Source organism: Microcebus murinus, chromosome 4, assembly GCF_040939455.1.
Source record: "Microcebus murinus isolate Inina chromosome 4, M.murinus_Inina_mat1.0, whole genome shotgun sequence".
Lineage (NCBI taxonomy): Eukaryota > Metazoa > Chordata > Mammalia > Primates > Cheirogaleidae > Microcebus > Microcebus murinus.
Window position 1 is genome coordinate 7,786,893 of NC_134107.1, and position 16,804 is coordinate 7,803,696.

At 39.8% G+C, this 16,804-nt stretch overlaps 1 protein-coding gene and 1 non-coding gene across 6 annotated transcripts in view; one reads left to right on the forward strand and one right to left on the reverse strand.

Moving 5' to 3' along the window:
* KDM2A (lysine demethylase 2A) overlaps nt 1-16,804 on the forward strand; it is a 125,489-nt gene that overhangs the window by 13,285 nt on the left and 95,400 nt on the right. The gene's annotated exons all lie outside the window — the stretch shown is intronic.
* Nucleotides 8,987-9,092, reverse strand: LOC142870739 (U6 spliceosomal RNA). The gene has a single exon (XR_012919084.1). It is a non-coding gene; the product is annotated as a U6 spliceosomal RNA (small nuclear RNA).

Consider the following 16,804-nt stretch of genomic DNA (forward strand, 5'->3'; position numbering starts at 1 on the left):
TCCTGACCTCGAGCAATCCGCCCGCCTCGGCCTCCCAGAGAGCTAGGATTACAGGCGTGAGCCACCACGCCCGGCCTGTTTTTTTTTTTTTTTTGAGACAGAGTCTTGCTTTGTTGCTCAGGCTAGAGTGAGTGCTGTGGCACCAGCCTAGCTCACAGCAACCTCAAACTCCTGGGCTCAAGCAATCCTACTGCTTCAGCCTCCCGAGTAGCTGGGACTACAGGCATGTGCCACCATGCCTGGCTAATTTTTTCTATATATATTAGTTGGCTAATTAATTTCTTTCTATTTATAGTAGAGACGGGGTCTCGCTCTTGCTCAGACTGGTTTTGAACTCCTGACCTCGAGTAATCCGCCCACCTCCCAGAGTGCTAGGATTACAGGCATGAGCCATCGCTCTGGGCCCTTTTTTTTTTTTTTTTTTTAATAGTTTTTGAGACAGGGTCTCACTCTGTTGCGTAGGCTGGTGCAGTGGCGTCCTCATAGCTCAAACTCCTGGGTTCAGGTGATCATCCTGCCCTAGCATTTCAAATAGCTGAGACTACATCATGCCAGCTAACTTTTAAATTTTTTTGGAGACAGAGTTTTTCTATGTTCCTCAGGCTGGTCTCAAACTCCTGGTTGATACTCAAGTAATCCTCCCACCTCATCCCAAAGTGCTAGGATTATAGGTGTGAGCCACTGGACCAGGCTCTGATGGAGTTCTGATATCCTTGTAGTTCCCACAGCCACTCCTACTTCTGACCCTTAGTCTGGACTTTTGTAGTATCCTGCAAAATCCTAGATTTTCAACTTTTTTTTCTATTGTTTCTTATTTCATGCTTCCAAGGGTCTGATTATGTTGTTACCCTCTTCTGTAACTTTCCCACTCTTTAAAGTCACTGGTGATGTGGGATGCATACTGGACTTCAATTCATGAGACCTGTTTTTGAATTTCAGCATGTAAACTCTAATGTTGGGCAAGTTACTTAAACTTGATGAATTTTGCTTTTTCATCTGTGGAATAGCGAAAATAAAATTCAACTTTTGGAAATAGTTCATAAGTGCTTGGTTAACTTTAAAGGTTTGGCCGTTGTGGGTACCAACTGCTTAGTCTGGTATCAGGCCCTAATTGACTGCTACAGTCTTATTTTCTATTCTTGGCCTCTGTGTGTTCCAACAAAACCAAACTACCTGTTTGTTTTTTCCATATACATGTGATATCCTGTTTTCCAGTCCCTACCCTAGTTCCCATCCTGTAAAACTCATTTGCAATATTGTGTATTAAAGGAAACCTCTTTTCCTGAATCCTCATAATTTTTTCTTCCTGCCTGTCATGATATCTAACTGGATACAAGATGGAAAGTTTATGTCTAGAGAGTATGCTTCTTGAGGGCAGGGCATGGCTCTTCCATAGTGGATACATAGCACAGTAGATCATAGAGACTGATATTACTGATTGGTTAGCTTAATGCATGGTATCATGAAGACAAGTTAGAATATAATGAAATTAATTTATTCTTTGGTTAAGTGCTGATGGTAACACTATAATTATCAGAAGTGGGATGGTCAGAACAAAGAGAGGGGTGCCAGGAAACAAGAATTTGCCATACCTAATTGCCCTACTTGTTCTGGTTATTAGAGAAAGGAGGAACAGACTGTTTATGTCCCTTCAGACCATTCTGTTAATCTTTGTCTTATACTGTGCTCACCAGGCTACTTTCATAATTAATGTGGTTCCCCTGGTTCTGTGATTTTGTGAAATGGGTTGCCTGTATAACTGGCGTTGAGTATTCATAGTCAGTGCAAGGCACTGTGAAGAAGTTGACTGACAGTCCTTTTGTCTTGCTGAGCTGAGCACTGGTCTACCACAATCCCTCCTTTGAATTTTAAAGGAGACAAAAATGTCCAATTAACAGTAAACATAGTAATACAAACACTCTTCCTATGTGTGAAGGTTCTCCTGTTTCTGTAAAGGGCATTTGAACATGGTATGTGGAATAGTGAGGTATCATTCTTTATACCTTAGCTCAGACCCTTTTCTCAGGGAAGCACTCTGCCCAGGTCAGATTTTCCTATTATAAGTTCTCATAGTATAGGACATCTCTTATGCATAGCACTTACCAAAATTGCCATTTTATATGTCCTCGGATTATTATTTGATTGTTTCCTTATTAGGATATAAGCATTATAAAATACTGCTACTATGTCTTTTCTCACCATTTTATTTCCATACTTGGTATAGTGCCTGATCCATGGTTGGTGCTTAATGATTTTTTTTTTTTTTTTTTTGAGGCAGAGTCTCAGTCTGTCACCTGGGCTAGAGTGCCTTGATGTCAGCTAGCTCACCGTAACCTTAAACTACTGGGCTCAAGCGATTCTCCTGCCTCAGCCTCCTGAGTAGCCGAGATTACAGGCGCATGCCACCTTGTGCTTATTTTTCCATTTTTAGTAGAGACGGGGTCTCGCTTTTGCTCAGGCTGGTCTGGAACTCGTGAGCTCAAGCTCAAGCAGTCCTCCTGCCTTGGCCTCCCAGAGTGCTAGGATTACAGGTATGAGCCATCACACCTGGCCTTTAATGAATTTTTTTCTGTGAATGTGCATATCTAAAATGCTCTTTTTCCCATCCCATTCTTTCTTCTCGGTAAACCCCTAATTACCCTACAACGCCCCCAGATGTTAACCTTCTCTTGAATTCTCCTCAGTTATATTCCCAAGGCACTTTGTCTGTATTTTTGATGTGGGACGAGTCACTTTGTGTTGTAATTACAGTCATGGGTCACTTAACAACAAGGATATGTTCTGAGAAATGTGTTGTTAGGTGATTTTATCTTTGTGCAAACATCATAAGGTGTACTTACATAAACCTAAGTGGTAAGTGATATAGCCTGCTACATAGCTAGCCTATGTGGTGTAGCTTATTGCTCCTATGTTAGAAACCTGTACAGCATGTTACTGTACTGAAATACTATAGGCAATTGTAATACAATGGTAAATATTTGTATATCTATACATATCTAAATGTAGAAAAGACACAGTAAAAATATGGGTTTTTTTTTTTGTTTGTTTGTTTGTTTTGAGATAAGGTCTTGCTCTGTCACTCTGGGTAGAAGGCAATGATGTCATCATAGCTCACTGCAACCTCAAACTCCTGGACTCAAGTGATCCTCCTGCCTCACTCTTCTAAGTAACTGGGACTATAGGCATGTGCCACCATACCTTGCTAATTTTTTTCTAGTTTTGGTAGAGATGGATTCTCTTGCTCAGGCTGGCCTCAGACTCCTAGACTCAAACAGTCCTCCCGCTTCTGCCTCCCAGAGTGCTAGGATTACAGACATGAGCCACTGTGCCCTGCCAATATTATAATCTTATAGGAGCACTGTCGTATATGCAGTCGGTTGTTGACTCAAACTTTGTTAAGCAGCATGTGACTGCATTTGAGCATGAGTCTCTTTTTATATAGCTAGAGTAGACTTCTTTAAGGCACGGACCATGTCTTTTGATACTCAAAAAGTGTCTATTGAGTTGAACAAAAATGCGATTTGCACTTCCTTAAAAATATATAGAATATATATAACATAATTCCTGGATTCCAACAATGGAAAGAAACTTACATTGCTAATCAGTAAGCCTGGGTTAGTTGTCTAATTTCATTCACCTACAAGGTCCTTCCCAGTTCTAATCATTTAAAACAATTGTTTACAAAGTGTGGTCCCTAGAACACATTATCTGGGAACAAGTTAGAAATAGAATTTTTGGGTCATACTTCAAACTTACTGATTCAGAAATTCTGGGGATTGGGCACTCAGCAACTTGTGTTTCGACTAAGCCCTCCAGGTGATTCTGATAGATGGTAAAGTTTGAGAACCACAGGAATTATTTTAGCAGTTTGTCTGTTTTTCTGTTGAAAAAAAAGCTACCTTAATTTCAAACTTCATAGCTTAAACTTATTTAAAAAAATTTTCTTCATATGTGTTTCCTACCAGTTGAATTTGCTGACAGTTTTCTAAACTACTAATGATAGCTACATAGGCACAGTATCTTTGAATCAGAGGCAGTAAATTCTGAAGTGTCTGAAGACTGCTTAATGCTGCGTGAACAAAGCAAAATTATGTGTGTCTGTTTAGATTTATGTATCTAGCACACATAACATGCTTTTTCTCTCTATAAATGGAGACTTCTCCATGATGAGTGCTTAAGGGAAACTAAGGTAAAATACATGCCTTTGTTAGGCAGATTTGAAAGAGTGAAATGGAAAAATAAAAAGTAGAGGTTGCTTCTTTTTCCTCCAGCAGGTGTACATACTTATTTACCTCCTATACCCAGGAGCTTTCTAAGCAATAGATACTTGCCTCCACCTCGTTTACAGGTTGTATCTGTGGACTGAAAAGTGCTGATTACTACTGGTATTTACTTACTTCCTGTAGAGGGAGTTGCACACTTCACTGATGGAAACCATCATAATAGTCAACATATGTCAAATGTGAATTTTGTGCTTGGCACACTATGCTAAGTGCTTTATATATGGCCCACTTCCACCATTGTTGTTTTGGCTTAATACCTTGAGTTTAAATTTATTCTCTGTTGGTAGTGCATTTGGGAGTCCTGTGTATCTGTCCCTTGCTTCAACAGTGTTCGGATAGAATAAACCTGGGGACTCCCTTTTTCCCAGCAAAAAACAAAATAAAAAAAAAAAGAAAAAAAATAAAAAAAATTTCCTTTCTGTTAAATAAAGGGAACCTTTTGGAAATAGAGTTCCTAAAAAAGACCTCCTAAGAAGTAATGATGCTGTCTGGTTGAATACTTTTTCAAGATTTGGTAAACAATATTATATTTATTCTATTTGCCTCTTATACCTTTAATTATAACCAGTCTCTGCCTTTTTAAATTGAATAAGCCTATTATCTTTAGTCTTTTCTTACATGGAAGTTGCTTCTCTCTCTTTGTCTTTAATCTTTAATTATTATGATTACCTTTCTCTCCAAACCTTTTGTAGCTATTAACTATTTCTTACTATGGTTACCAAAACTACAAGAGGCTGGGCCCGTGGTGGCTCACGCCTGTAATCCTAGCACTCTGGGAGGCCGAGGCAGGTGGATTGCTCGAGGTCAGGAGCTCCAAACCAGCCTGAGCAAGACCCTGTCTCTACTAAAAATAGAAAGAAATTAATTGACCAACTAAAAATATATATGCAAAAAAATTAGCTGGGCATGGTGACGCATGCCTGTAGTCCCAGCTACTCGGGAGGCTGAGACAGGAGGATCTCTTGAGCCCAGGAGTTTGAGGTTGCTGTGAGCTAGGCTAATGCCACGGCACTCATTCTACCTGGACAACAAAGCAAGACTCTGTCTCAAAAAAAAAAAAAAAAAAAAAAAAAAAACAAACTACAAGAATTGTTACAGGTTCAGAAGCTTTGTTCTTTTGCTTATTTATTTATTTATTCAGCAGACACACTTGGGTATACCTGTTGAATGTTGGTGTTTAATGAATGTGCTGGGTATACAAAAGTGAATATCTTATACCCTATCCTCATTGACTGATAAGAAAAGCCATATAATCAAGTAAATCTGCTATACTGTGATAAATGAAATTTAGGAGGTGCAAAGTACAGAGGCAAGGAAAAGGAGGGAGTGATTGAGGCGTGCAGAAAGTTTTCACAGAGGAGGTAATTGCTGAGTTGGCTATTGGAACATTAATGATTGTCCAAGCAGGTTAGGGGATGGTGGTGGAGATTCTAAGCAGAGGAGATAGCATGTTCAAAGGCAAAGAAGTATGAAACAGCACCACAAGTTCAAAATAGTATTGCCAATAGTTCACTGTTACTGGAATGTAAGAAGAGGAGTGGATCTGAGATGTTAGGGGTATGAGTCATGTTAAGTTGTTTGTACCTGATATGATAGGTGATGGGGAGACATTACAGGAACTATAAACATGTGGGAGACTTGATCATATTTCTGCTTTAGAAATACTGCTCTTAGAGGATATTGGGGAGGATAGTCTAGGGATAATTGAAGATGTCAGGAAATAAGATAAGAATTTATTATAGGCCAGGCGAGGTGGCTCACGCCTGTAATCCTAGCACTCTGGGAGGCCGAGGCGCGCGGATTGCTCAAGGTCAGGAGTTCGAAACCAGCGTGAGCAAGAGAGAGACCCCGTCTCTACTATAAACAGAAAGAAATTAATTAGCCAACTAATATATATAGAAAAAATTAGCCAGGCATGGTAACGCATGCCTGTAGTCCCAGCTACTCGGGAGGCTGAGGCAGTAGGATTGCTTGAGCCCAGGAGTTTGAGGTTGCTGTGAGCTAGGCTGGTGCCACGGCACTCACTCTAGCCTGGGCAACAAAGCGAGACTCTGTCTCAAAATATATATATATATATAGACTTCTAAACCAGTTCTACCTAATAAAAAGTGATACAAATCTATGTTGATATCACACCACATTAACCCAGAATCTCTGGTTGGGTTCTTCATAAAGTAGACTGAATAAATAACTGAATTAAATATGCTACTAGAGACATAAATGTTAATATAAATAAATCAAAAGTGGCCAGGCCTAGTGGCTCACGCCTGTATTCCCAGCACCTTGAGACGCCAAGGTGGGGGGATCTCTTGAGACCAGGAGTTTCAGACCCACCTGGGCAACATAGTGAGATCCCATCTCTACAAAAAAATAAAAAACAAAAAAATTAGCTGGGTGTGGGGTCTGGTGCAGTGGCTCACACATGTAATCCTAGCACTCTTGGGAGGCTGAGGCAGGAGGATCACTTGAGCCCAGGAGTTTGAGGTTGCACTGAGCTATGATCACACCACTGTACTCTATCCTGGGTAAGACTCTGTCTAAAATATGTGAAGCACATTCATTAAACACCAACATTCAACAGGTATACCCAAGTGTGTCTGCTGAATAAATAAATAAATAAGAAAAAGAACAAAGCTTCTGAACCTGTAGCAATTCTTGTAGTTTGTTTGTTTTTTGGTTTTTTTTTTTTGAGACAGAGTCTTGCTTTGTTGTCCAGGCTAGAGTGAGTGTGTGTGTGTGTGTGTGTGTGTGTGTGTGTGTGTGTGTGTGTATAAAAATTACAAACTCTTTTTTAAGAGCACTATGTTGCCCAGGCTATATTCAAACTCCTCAGCTCAAGCAATCCTCCCACCTCAGCCTCTCAAGGAGCTGGGATTACAGGCTCTTGCCACCATGCCTGGCTATATTCTTAACTTTCTATAAAACCATAGTATTCTCTCTCATAAGTGGTACCACCAATCAACCAGGAATTCAAGTCAAGAATCCAGGAGTCATGCTCCTATCCAAGAACATATTATAGGGCCACCAAGTCCCATTAACTCTGTTCCAAAATGCCTTTTGATTCAGTCTCTCCTTCATCTCCATTCCTGGTACCAAGACTTTTAGTTCCATCTTTCCCTAAACTATTATACTTTCTTTTTTGAGACAGAGTCTCACTCTGTTGCCCAGGCTAGACTGCCATGGCGTCAGCCTAGCTCACAGCAACCTCAAACTCCTGGGCTCAAGCGATCCTTCTGCTTCAGCCTCCTGAGTAGCTGGGACTACAGGCATGCACCATCATGCCTGGCTAATTTTTTGTATTCTTGGTAAAGATGGGGTCTCGCTCTTGCTCAGGCTAGTCTCGAACTCCTGAGCTCAAACGATCTGCCCACCTTGGCCTCCCAGAGTGCTAGGATTACAGGCGTCAGCCACTGTGCCCAGCCTATTATAATAATTTTTTTTTTTTGAGACAGAGTCTTGCTTTGTTGCCCAGGCTAGAGTGAGTGCCGTGGCACCAGCCTAGCTCACAACAACCTCAAACTCCCGGGCTCAAGCAATCCTCCTGCCTCAGCCTCCCGAGTAGCTGGGACTACAGGCATGTGCCACCATGCCTGGCTAATTTTTTCTATACGTATTAGTTGGCTAATTAATTTCTTTCTGTTTATAGTAGAGACGGGGTCTCGCTCTTGCTCAGGCTGGTTTCGAACTCCTGACCTTGAGCAATCCGCCCGCCTTGGCCTCTCAGAGTGCTAGGATTACAGGCGTGAGCCACCTCGCCCGGCCATAGAAGCCATTATATTTTAATTACTTATATGGATTACTTAATTTTTTTCTGGGCCTCTTAACTCATGTTCGCTCAAGTCAAAGGTTAATAGTATACTACTTGTTCACTTAGCATTGTGAGCTCTTTCTCAGTTTATCCTCCTCTGTTTGGAATGTCAACTCCATGTTGTCTTGTATATTATTTATGAAAATATTAGGAACTGTCCCCAACATTGTGTTGTGGGAAACACAAACATCTGAATACATCTATTTACTTTTGTCCCTTATTTTTTAACCATTTCCTCATATGGTCTAAAATTCTTCCAGATTCTATATTTTATCTTATTTTTAATACATAGTATTAGTATATATTTGTGGGGTACATGTTACATTTGGTTGCATGCATAGAGTGTGTAATGATCAAGTCATGGTATTTGGGGTGTCCATCACCTTAAGTATGTATCTTTTCTGTGTGTTAGGAATATTTCAGATCCTCTCTTCTAGCAATTTGAAATATACAATACTTTTTTTTCCCACTTTGCTGGACCTTACACCATCAGCTACAATACATCATTGTTAACTATAGTCTCCCTACTCTGCTGTTGAATACTAGAATTCTTTCTGTCTAACTGTATGTTTGTATTCATTAACCAATCTCTCTTTATCTTCCCCACCTCCCTCCCAGACTCTGGAATTTATCATTCTACTCTCTACCTCCATGAGCATCACTTTTTAGCTCCCACTTAAGAGTGAGAACATGTGATATATGTCTTTCTGTGCCTGGCTTATTTCACTTAATGACCTCTAGTTCCATCCATTTTGCTGCAAATGACATGATTTCATTCTTTTTTATGGCCAAATAGTGTTCCATTGTGTATATATCCCACGTTTTCTTTATCCATTCATCCATTGATAGACACTTAGGTTGATTCCATATTTTTGCTGTTGTGAATAGTGCTCAAAAATATGAAGTGCTTTTCACAAATTAGCATGTCATCCTTTTGCAAGGGCCATGCTAATTTCTCTGTATTATTCCAATTTTATTATATGTGCTGCCAAAGTGAGCACCAGATTCTGTATGTTAAAAATTCTGGAGGGAGGCCGGGCGTGGTGGCTCACACCTGTAATCCTAGCACTCTGGGAGGCCGAGGTGGGCAGATTGCTCGAGGTCAGGAGTTGGAAACCAGCCTGAGCAAGAGCGAGACGCCGTCTCTACTAAAAATAGAAAGAAATTAATTGGTCATCTAATATATATAGAAAAAATTAGCCAGGCATGGTGGCGGGCGCATGCCTGTAGTCCCAGCTACTCGGGAGGCTGAAGCAGTAGGATTGCTTGAGCCCAGGAGATTGAGGTTGCTGTGAGCTAGGCTGATGCCACAGCACTCACTCTAGCCTGGGCAACAAAGTGAGACTCTGTCTCAAAAAAAAAGAAAAAGAAAATTCTGGAGGGAAGCTTGTTAAAAGTTTTTATAAATCTAAATAGATTATATCTCTTGAATTTCTCTTCTATGGAATCCATGTAACCATTGTAACAGCACATTCAGGAAAGCCTCTGTTCATATTTTTGCCATCCTAAGTCAAGTTGGAATTTTGAGGGACTCTCAGCAACCATGAGCCAAGAAACCTCACTGAGTAAAAGTAGAAAAGGAGTTTCAAGCACTGGTGTCAAGTGATTGGTGGTAGACATCATGGCTTCTCAGCCTGTCTTGTGTAAGAACAGCCTATTCTCTCATTTTTCATAGATTGAGAGATTCTTATCCCCTGGCTACATCATCTTAACTTGGGAAGAGACTTCATTTTAAGACCTATGTTAAAGCAGAGCTATTGGCTAAACTTTCTCAATCTTGTTCTGTTCTGATAATTATTTGAATGGCTTACGTGTGCCTGCCCATATTATTCAGGTTAATTGGTTTTTGCTAAAGCTCTAATGGGAATGGAATGGCAAGCTGACGCATGTCCATTTCAAGTGAAATCTGCGTGTTCATTTCACAAGCATGCGATAGGTCTTTGCCACAGGACTTTAAATTAGGAGCACTGGATTAGGAGTGAAACAGTTTCTATTCAGTTTCTGAATACAAGAAGTTCTTTTGGGTATAATCCTTTTTTATATGCTATTAAATTCCAAAAATATTTTATTGGCTAATTATACTATGGGATTACTTTGATATTAAAAATAGTCCTATTGTAGGCCGGGCGCGGTGGCTCACGCCTGTAATCCTAGCACTCTGGGAGGCCGAGGCAGGCTGATTGCTTGAGGTCAGGAGTTCGAAACCAGCCTGAGCAAGAGTGAGACCCTGTCTCTACTAAAAATAGAAAGAAATTAATTGGTCATCTAATATATATAGAAAAAATTAGCCAGGCATGGTGGCGGGCGCATGCCTGTAGTCCCAGCTACTCGGGAGGCTGAAGCAGTAGGATTGCTTGAGCCCAGGAGATTAATGTTGCTGTGAGCTAGGCTGATGCCACGGCACTCACTCTAGCCTGGACAACAAAGTGAGACTCTGTCTCAAAAAAAAAGAAAAAGAAAATTCTGGAGGGAAGCTTGTTAAAAGTTTTTATAAATCTAAATAGATTATATCTCTTGAATTTCTCTTCTTCGGGAGCCACTGCGCCCAACCTAATTTTTTTTTTTTTGAGATAGAGTCTCACCCTGTTGCTGGAGAGCCATGGCGTCAGCCTAGCTCACCACAACTTGGAATTCCTGGCCTCACGCAGTCCTCAGCTTCCTGAGTAGTTTGGACTACAGGCATGCACCACCATGCCTGGTTAATGTTTTCTATATATTTTTAGTTGTCCAGCTAATTTCTTTCTATTTTTTTTTTTTTAGTAGAGATGGGGTCTCGCTCTTGCTTAGGCTGGTCTCAAACTCCTGAGCTCAAACGATCCGCCCACCTTGGCCTCCCAGAGTGTTGAGATTACAGGGGTGAGCTACTGCGCCTGACTTTTTTTTTTTTTTTTAAAGAGAATGGGTTAAGGCAGGTGACCTCAAACTACGGCCCCGAGGGCCACATGCAGGTGTGTTTGCCCCTTTGTCTTTTTACTTCAAAATAAGATATGTGCAGTGTGCATAGGAATTTATTCATAGTTTTTTTTAAACTGTAGTCTGGCCCTCCAACTGTCTGAGGGACAATGAACTGGCCCCCTGTTTAAAAAGTTTGAGGACCCGTGGGTTAAGGGGTCTCATTCTGTCACCCAGGCTGGAGTGCAGTGATGTAATATAGCTCACTGTAGCCTGGAACTCCTGGGCTCAGGCGATCCTCCTGCCTCAGCCTTTGGAGTAGCTGGGACTATAGGTACATGTCACTATGTTCAGCTAATTTTATTCTTTTCTTTTTTTAGGGCATTAAAAATAAAAATGCAGGCCTGGCATGGTGGCTCACACCTGTAATCTTAGCACTCTGGGAGGTGGAGGTGGGAGGATAGCTCAAGGTCAGTAGTTCGAAACCAGCCTGAGCAAGATCAAGACCCTATCTCTACTAAAAATAGAACGAAATTAATTGGCTGACTAAAAATATATAGAAAAAATTAGCCGGGCATGGTGGCACATGCCTGTAGTCCCAGCTACTCAGGAGGCTGAGGCAGTAGGATTGCTTGAATCTAGGAGTTTGAGGTTGCTGTGAGCTAGGCTGATGCCACGGCACTCTAGTCTGGGCAACAGAGTGAGACTCTGTCTCGAAAAAAAAAAGCAGCGAATTCAGTTATATATTCGTTTTTATTATGTTTTCTATTATATATTCCTAGAAGTGTGGTAATTAAAATTATGAACATTTAAAAACCTGTGGCGAAATTTAAGCATATACAGAGTAAACAGTAGTGTAATGAACTCCCATATACCCATCACCAGCTTCAGCAGTCAACACGTGGATATCTTCTTTCATCTATATCTTCCACTCCCTTTCAGTTGTCTTGAGTTAAATCCCAGGTAGCTTTATCTATAAATATTTCAGTTATGTGTATCTGTTCATTTCGTGAGCATGTGAGAAGTTCTTGCCACAGAACTTTAAACTAGGAGCACTGGCTTAGGTGTGAAATAGTCTCTATTCAGTTTCTGAAAACTTAGTTTTTGTGAAGTGTAATGCACATACAGAAAAGAGCATAAAAATAAATTTATATAGTGTAATGAATAATTACAAATTAATACACCTGTGTAACTACTACTTTTAGTCAAGATTTGGAATTGCCACCACCACAAAAGCTTTCTTCCAATCACTAGTTTCTTTTTCTTACTCCATGAGGACTTCCAGCACCATAATTTAGTTTTGCTTGATTTTGAATTTTTATTTTATTTTATTTTTTTTATTTTTTTATTTTTTTTTTGAGACAGAGTCTTGCATTGTTGTCCAGGCTAGAGTGAGTGCCGTGGCGTCAGCCTAGCTCACAGCAACCTCAAACTCCTGGGCTCGAGCGATCCTTCTGCCTCAGCCTCCCGAGTAGCTGGGACTACAGGCATGCGCCACCATGCCTGGCTAATTTTTTATATATATATATCAGTTGGCCAATTAATTTCTTTCTATTTATAGTAGAGACAGGGTCTCGCTCTTGCTCAGGCTGGTTTTGAACTCCTGACCTTGAGCAATCCGCCCGCCTCGGCCTCCCAAGAGCTAGGATTACATGCGTGAGCCACCGCACCCGGCCTGATTTTGAATTTTTAAAAAATGGAAGAATGCAATGTATTATTTTTTGTCTGGCTTGTTTTATTCAACATTGTGAAGATTCATTCATGTTGATCTGTAATATAAAAACTTAGAAAGCAGCTGGGCACGGTGGCTCATGCCTGTAATCCTAGCACTCTGAGAGGCCGAGGCAGGTGGATTGCTCAAGGTAAGGAGTTCAAAACCAGCCTGAGCAAGAGCTAGACCCCGTCTCTACTATAAATAGAAAGAAATTAATTGGCCAACTACAAAAAAATACAAAAAATACAAAATACAAAAAATTAGCCGGGCATGGTGGCGCATGCCTGTAGTCCCAGCTGATCGGGGGGCTGAGGCAGCAGGATTGCTTGAGCCCAGGAGTTTGAGGTTGCTGTGAGCTAGGCTGATGATGCCACAGCACTCACTCTAGCCTGGGTGACAAAGCGAGACTCTATCTCAAAATAAAATAAAATAAAATAAAAACTTAGAAAGCATAGTCACATTACAATGATCTCAGTACAACATTGAAAAATTTATTAATATCTTCATTGCTCAAATTTCCCCAGTTGTCTTTTTTTCCCCAGTGGTTGGTCGGTTCGAATCAGGAGTCAAACAAGATCTATCCACATGTTGTGTATGGTTGATATATGTCTAAAGTCTCTCTTTTCTGGGCATGATGGCACACGTCTGTAGTCCTGGCTACTTGGGTGGCTGAGACAGGAGGATTCCTTGAGGCCGGGAGTTCCAGGCTGTGGTGGGCAATGATCCTGCCAGGGCAACATAGCGATACCTTGTCTTAAAAAAAAAAAAAGTCTCTCTTAACCTATAGATCACCTCTCCCTTTTTTCTTTTTCTTTCCTTGTAGAGAAAAATCTGGTCACTTGTCCTATAGAATTTCACAATTTCTGGATTTTACAGACTGTATACCCATGATGTTATTCTATGTAAAAATTGAGATATAAGTAACCTACAAGAAAATGCATAGACCTTAAGTGTTCAGTTTGGTGAGTTTGACAGTGTAATCATTCAAAACAAGATGTAGGTAGAGAATATTTCTATCCCCACAGAAAATTCCATTGTGCCCCTTTGCAATTGTATCTAACTTGTATCACCACAGACAGATTTGTCTGTTTGGTTTTCATGTATATGGAATTAAATCATGTGCTCTTTTTTTTTTTTTTTTTTTTTTTGAGACAGAATCTCACTCCCTTGCCTGGGCTAGAATGCCGTGGAGTCAGCCTAGCTCACAACAACCTCAAACTCCTGGGCTCAAGCAATCCTGCTGCCTCAGCCTCCTAGGTAGCTGGGATTACAGGCATGCACCTCTATGCCCTGCTAATTTTTTCTGTTATTTTTAGTTGGCCAGTTAATTTCGTTCTATTTTTAGTAGAGATGGGTCTCGCTCTTGCTCAGGTTAGTCTCGAACTCCTGAGCTCAAGCAGTCCTCCTACCTTGGTCTCCCAGAGTGCTAGGATTACAGGTGTGAGCTACCGCAGCCGGCTCATGTTCTCTTCTTTGAGGGGCTGCATTAATATGCTTTTGAGATTTTTTTCCAGGTATTTCTATAGTTTGTTCATTTTTATTGCTGAATATATTACATTGTGTATATATACACCACAGTGTATCTACTCCTTTTGATGGACATATAGGTGGTTTTCAGATTTTTGCTATTATGAATGAGGCTGTAATAAATATAAGTCTTGATATGGACATGTTTTTATTTGTCTTGAGAAAATACAAAGAAGTAAATGTTAGATTATACAGTAAATGTATGCATAACATTTTAAAATATTACCAAGGTATGTAACCATTTTACACTCCCACAGCAATGTATGAGATCTGCATTTGCTCTGTACCTTGCCAACATTTGGTCTTTGAAATTAGCCATTCTAGTTAGTGTAAAGTGTATCTTATGATTTTAATTTGTATTTCTCTGATGACTAATAATGTTGAGCCACTTTTCATGTGCCTACTGGTCATTTGTAGATCTTCTTTGATAAAGTGTGTGTTCAAGTGTTTTGCCTACCCCCTTTTTTTGCTTTGTTCATATGTTCATCTTTTAATTATTGATTTGTAGTTCTATTTATATTCTGGATACACTTTCTTTGTTAGACATATGTACTGCAAATACTTTTTCCCAGTCTCTGATTTGTTTCTTCATTTTCTTAGTGATATATTTGGGGGACCATAATTTCTTAATAATTTTTTTTTCTTTTATGGTTTGCACATGCTTTTTAAAATTTAATCCTTGAGATATCCCTTTGAGGAGGAATATGGTAGTTTCTCCATTTTTCCATCATGAAATTTGGTCTCACAGAGGTAAATGACTTACCCCAAAGTTATACAGCTAGTAAGTAGTAGAACAAAGACTGGAAACCAGATCTTACTTCAAGTTGAATTTCTTTCCATTACACCATATTCACCCATTCTCTTTTCTTTTTAACTGAAAATGATACCATACTCAGCTTTCTCCTTTTCTTCCTGTGCTGTGTTCTCTTACTTTTGGACCTTTGCATTTGTAGTTCCTTCTGAGTTGAACTCTATTTATTCCTTTAACTCTATTTATTCTTCAGATTTCAGCTTAGATGTTATATCCTCTCAGAAAATTTTCACGTCTCCCTCTATTCCTGCTATATAAGGTATTTCTTCTTCCCATTTCTTTAACATTTGATTTTTCTTCTGTAATACAAATAATACCCTGATTATCTTTCCACTTATTCTCTATAGATTCTGAGGGAAAGAACCATGGCAGTCTTACTTACCAGAGTATTGACAGTGTCTGGTACATTGTAGATGTTAAAAAAGTTAATGAGGCCGGGCGCTGTGGCTCACGCCTGTAATCCTAGCTCTTGGGAGGCCGAGGCGGGTGGATTGCTCAAGGTCAGGAGTTCAAAACCAGCCTGAGCAAGAGCGAGACCCCGTCTCTACTATAAATAGAAAGAAATTAATTGGCCAACTGATATATATATAAAAAATTAGCCGGGCATGGTGGCGCATGCCTGTAGTCCCAGCTACCCGGGAGGCTGAGGCAGAAGGATCACTGGAGCCCAGGAGTTTGAGGTTGCTGTGAGCTAGGCTGACGCCACGGCACTCACTCTAGCCTGGGCAACAAAGCGAGACTCTGTCTCAAAAAAAAAAAAAAAAAAAGTTAATGAATTCAATTGAATATAAGACTCTCCCTAGTTACTTGTGACAGATTTTTTTGTACTGTCAAACCCCATGGTGTATTTAATTTAGCATTTTTGTGTAGCATCGTAATGTTCCATTTATGATTTTTGAATTCCTAAAAGGATTATAATGTGTTTTAAAATGAGAGTTATAAAAATGTATTTTATATACCCTTTATATTTAGTAAGTATTAAAAATTATTGAATATTTGACTGGCTTCTAGGAAGTTTTCTTTACAATTGACAATGTTTTAAACTTCAAAGTTAAACTAATTTGTAAATTTAAAAGTTGTTATCTTTGACTTTGAAAGTAAGCATTGATTTCATCTTCCATCTCTAAAGAGTAGATAGTTTCTTAAAAAGTAACTTAAAACATTGACTGAAGTTAGCAACTGTCATATGGTAAGGTGGGTAGTACACACTTAAGTATTCAGGGGTAAAGGACAATGAAGGACAATTCACTTTCAGATGGTTTAGGGCTAAATGAGAAAAATAGATATACATGTGTATCTGCACATGCATATATCCGTATACATACATACAGGCAGTCCTCACTTTGCATGTTGTGGTGGGACTGTAAAAATGACTATGCAAGCTGAAACCATGCAAAGTGATCTTAATAATTAGTGGGGAAAATTGTGATCTGTAGCTTACAACATTTTTTGCCAAAACATTAAAAACTTTTTATAAGTATATAAGGAAATGAAAAAATAATAAAACTAATATTTGGTATACTATAGTTTAAAACATTAGAGTATTAAAGTGTATTTCTTTGTTAAAAACATATCAGACTAGTTTGGCCTCACGCGGTGGCTCACGCCTGTAATCCTAGCACTCTGGGAGGCCGAGGCGGGCGGATTGCTCGAGGTCAGGAGTTGGAAACCAGCAAGATCGAGAGCGAGACCCCCGTCTCTACTATAAATAGAAAGAAATTAATTGGCCAACTAATATATATAGAAAAAATTAGCCGGGCATGGTGGCG